We start from the raw sequence: 6,000 nt of genomic DNA, 5'->3' as shown, positions 1-6,000 counted from the left end.
CTTTAAAAATCCACGCTTATTGGTCCGATGATGGCTAAAGAAATATTCTTTAAAAATGCACGCTTATTGGTCCGATGATGGCTAAAGAAATATTCTTTAAAAATCCACGCTTATTGGTCCGATGATGGCTAAAGAAATATTCTTTAAAAATCCACGCTTATTGGTCCCATGATGGCTAAAGAAATATTCTTTAAAAATCCACGCTTATTGGTCCGATGATGGCTAAAGAAATATTCTTTAAAAATCCACGCTTATTGGTCCCATGATGGCTAAAGAAATATTCTTTAAAAATGCACGCTTATTGGTCCGATGATGGCTAAAGAAATATTCTTTAAAAATCCACGCTTATTGGTCCAATGATGGCTAAAGAAATATTCTTTAAAAATCCACGCTTATTGGTCCGATGATGGCTAAAGAAATATTCTTTAAAAATCCACGCTTATTGGTCCGATGATGGCTAAAGAAATATTCTTTAAAAATCCACGCTTATTGGTCCGATGATGGCTAAAGAAATATTCTTTAAAAATCCACGCTTATTAGTCCGATGATGGCTAAAGAAATATTCTTTAAAAATCCACGCTTATTGGTCCGATGATGGCTAAAGAAATATTCTTTAAAAATCCACGCTTATTGGTCCGATGATGGCTAAAGAAATATTCTTTAAAAATCCACGCTTATTGGTCCGATGATGGCTAAAGAAATATTCTTTAAAAATCCACGCTTATTGGTCCGATGATGGCTAAAGAAATATTCTTTAAAAATCCACGCTTATTGGTCCGATGATGGCTAAAGAAATATTCTTTAAAAATCCACGCTTATTGGTCCGATGATGGCTAAAGAAATATTCTTTAAAAATCCACGCTTATTGGTCCGATGATGGCTAAAGAAATATTCTTTAAAAATCCACGCTTATTGGTCCGATGATGGCGAAAGAAATATTCTTTAAAAATCCACGCTTATTGGTCCGATGATGGCGAAAGAAATATTCTTTAAAAATCCACGCTTATTGGTCCGATGATGGCTAAAGAAATATTCTTTAAAAATCCACGCTTATTGGTCCGATGATGGCTAAAGAAATATTCTTTAAAAATCCACGCTTATTGGTCCGATGATGGCTAAAGAAATATTCTTTAAAAATCCACGCTTATTGGTCCGATGATGGCTAAAGAAATATTCTTTAAAAATCCACGCTTATTGGTCCGATGATGGCTAAAGAAATATTCTTTAAAAATCCACGCTTATTGGTCCGATGATGGCTAAAGAAATATTCTTTAAAAATCCACGCTTATTGGTCCGATGATGGCTAAAGAAATATTCTTTAAAAATCCACGCTTATTGGTCCGATGATGGCTAAAGAAATATTCTTTAAAAATCCACGCTTATTGGTCCGATGATGGCTAAAGAAATATTCTTTAAAAATCCACGCTTATTGGTCCGATGATGGCTAAAGAAATATTCTTTAAAAATCCACGCTTATTGGTCCGATGATGGCTAAAGAAATATTCTTTAAAAATCCACGCTTATTGGTCCGATGATGGCTAAAGAAATATTCTTTAAAAATCCACGCTTATTGGTCCGATGATGGCTAAAGAAATATTCTTTAAAAATCCACGCTTATTGGTCCGATGATGGCTAAAGAAATATTCTTTAAAAATCCACGCTTATTGGTCCGATGATGGCTAAAGAAATATTCTTTAAAAATCCACGCTTATTGGTCCGATGATGGCTAAAGAAATATTCTTTAAAAATCCACGCTTATTGGTCCGATGATGGCTAAAGAAATATTCTTTAAAAATCCACGCTTATTGGTCCGATGATGGCTAAAGAAATATTCTTTAAAAATCCACGCTTATTGGTCCGATGATGGCTAAAGAAATATTCTTTAAAAATCCACGCTTATTGGTCCGATGATGGCTAAAGAAATATTCTTTAAAAATCCACGCTTATTGGTCCGATGATGGCTAAAGAAATATTCTTTAAAAATCCACGCTTATTGGTCCGATGATGGCTAAAGAAATATTCTTTAAAAATCCACGCTTATTGGTCCGATGATGGCTAAAGAAATATTCTTTAAAAATCCACGCTTATTGGTCCGATGATGGCTAAAGAAATATTCTTTAAAAATCCACGCTTATTGGTCCGATGATGGCTAAAGAAATATTCTTTAAAAATCCACGCTTATTGGTCCGATGATGGCTAAAGAAATATTCTTTAAAAATCCACGCTTATTGGTCCGATGATGGCTAAAGAAATATTCTTTAAAAATCCACGCTTATTGGTCCGATGATGGCTAAAGAAATATTCTTTAAAAATCCACGCTTATTGGTCCGATGATGGCTAAAGAAATATTCTTTAAAAATCCACGCTTATTGGTCCGATGATGGCTAAAGAAATATTCTTTAAAAATCCACGCTTATTGGTCCGATGATGGCTAAAGAAATATTCTTTAAAAATCCACGCTTATTGGTCCGATGATGGCTAAAGAAATATTCTTTAAAAATCCACGCTTATTGGTCCGATGATGGCTAAAGAAATATTCTTTAAAAATCCACGCTTATTGGTCCGATGATGGCTAAAGAAATATTCTTTAAAAATCCACGCTTATTGGTCCGATGATGGCTAAAGAAATATTCTTTAAAAATCCACGCTTATTGGTCCGATGATGGCTAAAGAAATATTCTTTAAAAATCCACGCTTATTGGTCCGATGATGGCTAAAGAAATATTCTTTAAAAATCCACGCTTATTGGTCCGATGATGGCTAAAGAAATATTCTTTAAAAATCCACGCTTATTGGTCCGATGATGGCTAAAGAAATATTCTTTAAAAATCCACGCTTATTGGTCCGATGATGGCTAAAGAAATATTCTTTAAAAATCCACGCTTATTGGTCCGATGATGGCTAAAGAAATATTCTTTAAAAATCCACGCTTATTGGTCCGATGATGGCTAAAGAAATATTCTTTAAAAATCCACGCTTATTGGTCCGATGATGGCTAAAGAAATATTCTTTAAAAATCCACGCTTATTGGTCCGATGATGGCTAAAGAAATATTCTTTAAAAATCCACGCTTATTGGTCCGATGATGGCTAAAGAAATATTCTTTAAAAATCCACGCTTATTGGTCCGATGATGGCTAAAGAAATATTCTTTAAAAATCCACGCTTATTGGTCCGATGATGGCTAAAGAAATATTCTTTAAAAATCCACGCTTATTGGTCCGATGATGGCTAAAGAAATATTCTTTAAAAATCCACGCTTATTGGTCCGATGATGGCTAAAGAAATATTCTTTAAAAATCCACGCTTATTGGTCCGATGATGGCTAAAGAAATATTCTTTAAAAATCCACGCTTATTGGTCCGATGATGGCTAAAGAAATATTCTTTAAAAATCCACGCTTATTGGTCCGATGATGGCTAAAGAAATATTCTTTAAAAATCCACGCTTATTGGTCCGATGATGGCTAAAGAAATATTCTTTAAAAATCCACGCTTATTGGTCCGATGATGGCTAAAGAAATATTCTTTAAAAATCCACGCTTATTGGTCCGATGATGGCTAAAGAAATATTCTTTAAAAATCCACGCTTATTGGTCCGATGATGGCTAAAGAAATATTCTTTAAAAATCCACGCTTATTGGTCCGATGATGGCTAAAGAAATATTCTTTAAAAATCCACGCTTATTGGTCCGATGATGGCTAAAGAAATATTCTTTAAAAATCCACGCTTATTGGTCCGATGATGGCTAAAGAAATATTCTTTAAAAATCCACGCTTATTGGTCCGATGATGGCTAAAGAAATATTCTTTAAAAATCCACGCTTATTGGTCCGATGATGGCTAAAGAAATATTCTTTAAAAATCCACGCTTATTGGTCCGATGATGGCTAAAGAAATATTCTTTAAAAATCCACGCTTATTGGTCCGATGATGGCTAAAGAAATATTCTTTAAAAATCCACGCTTATTGGTCCGATGATGGCTAAAGAAATATTCTTTAAAAATCCACGCTTATTGGTCCGATGATGGCTAAAGAAATATTCTTTAAAAATCCACGCTTATTGGTCCGATGATGGCTAAAGAAATATTCTTTAAAAATCCACGCTTATTGGTCCGATGATGGCTAAAGAAATATTCTTTAAAAATCCACGCTTATTGGTCCGATGATGGCTAAAGAAATATTCTTTAAAAATCCACGCTTATTGGTCCGATGATGGCTAAAGAAATATTCTTTAAAAATCCACGCTTATTGGTCCGATGATGGCTAAAGAAATATTCTTTAAAAATCCACGCTTATTGGTCCGATGATGGCTAAAGAAATATTCTTTAAAAATCCACGCTTATTGGTCCGATGATGGCTAAAGAAATATTCTTTAAAAATCCACGCTTATTGGTCCGATGATGGCTAAAGAAATATTCTTTAAAAATCCACGCTTATTGGTCCGATGATGGCTAAAGAAATATTCTTTAAAAATCCACGCTTATTGGTCCGATGATGGCTAAAGAAATATTCTTTAAAAATCCACGCTTATTGGTCCGATGATGGCTAAAGAAATATTCTTTAAAAATCCACGCTTATTGGTCCGATGATGGCTAAAGAAATATTCTTTAAAAATCCACGCTTATTGGTCCGATGATGGCTAAAGAAATATTCTTTAAAAATCCACGCTTATTGGTCCGATGATGGCTAAAGAAATATTCTTTAAAAATCCACGCTTATTGGTCCGATGATGGCTAAAGAAATATTCTTTAAAAATCCACGCTTATTGGTCCGATGATGGCTAAAGAAATATTCTTTAAAAATCCACGCTTATTGGTCCGATGATGGCTAAAGAAATATTCTTTAAAAATCCACGCTTATTGGTCCGATGATGGCTAAAGAAATATTCTTTAAAAATCCACGCTTATTGGTCCGATGATGGCTAAAGAAATATTCTTTAAAAATCCACGCTTATTGGTCCGATGATGGCTAAAGAAATATTCTTTAAAAATCCACGCTTATTGGTCCGATGATGGCTAAAGAAATATTCTTTAAAAATCCACGCTTATTGGTCCGATGATGGCTAAAGAAATATTCTTTAAAAATCCACGCTTATTGGTCCGATGATGGCTAAAGAAATATTCTTTAAAAATCCACGCTTATTGGTCCGATGATGGCTAAAGAAATATTCTTTAAAAATCCACGCTTATTGGTCCGATGATGGCTAAAGAAATATTCTTTAAAAATCCACGCTTATTGGTCCGATGATGGCTAAAGAAATATTCTTTAAAAATCCACGCTTATTGGTCCGATGATGGCTAAAGAAATATTCTTTAAAAATCCACGCTTATTGGTCCGATGATGGCTAAAGAAATATTCTTTAAAAATCCACGCTTATTGGTCCGATGATGGCTAAAGAAATATTCTTTAAAAATCCACGCTTATTGGTCCGATGATGGCTAAAGAAATATTCTTTAAAAATCCACGCTTATTGGTCCGATGATGGCTAAAGAAATATTCTTTAAAAATCCACGCTTATTGGTCCGATGATGGCTAAAGAAATATTCTTTAAAAATCCACGCTTATTGGTCCGATGATGGCTAAAGAAATATTCTTTAAAAATCCACGCTTATTGGTCCGATGATGGCTAAAGAAATATTCTTTAAAAATCCACGCTTATTGGTCCGATGATGGCTAAAGAAATATTCTTTAAAAATCCACGCTTATTGGTCCGATGATGGCTAAAGAAATATTCTTTAAAAATCCACGCTTATTGGTCCGATGATGGCTAAAGAAATATTCTTTAAAAATCCACGCTTATTGGTCCGATGATGGCTAAAGAAATATTCTTTAAAAATCCACGCTTATTGGTCCGATGATGGCTAAAGAAATATTCTTTAAAAATCCACGCTTATTGGTCCGATGATGGCTAAAGAAATATTCTTTAAAAATCCACGCTTATTGGTCCGATGATGGCTAAAGAAATATTCTTTAAAAATCCACGCTTATTGGTCCGATGA

This window comes from Musca autumnalis, unplaced genomic scaffold, assembly GCF_047663935.1.
Source record: "Musca autumnalis isolate F117 unplaced genomic scaffold, ASM4766393v1 scaffold_2, whole genome shotgun sequence".
Taxonomy (NCBI): Eukaryota; Metazoa; Arthropoda; class Insecta; order Diptera; family Muscidae; genus Musca; species Musca autumnalis.
This window is presented reverse-complemented; position numbering follows the sequence as displayed.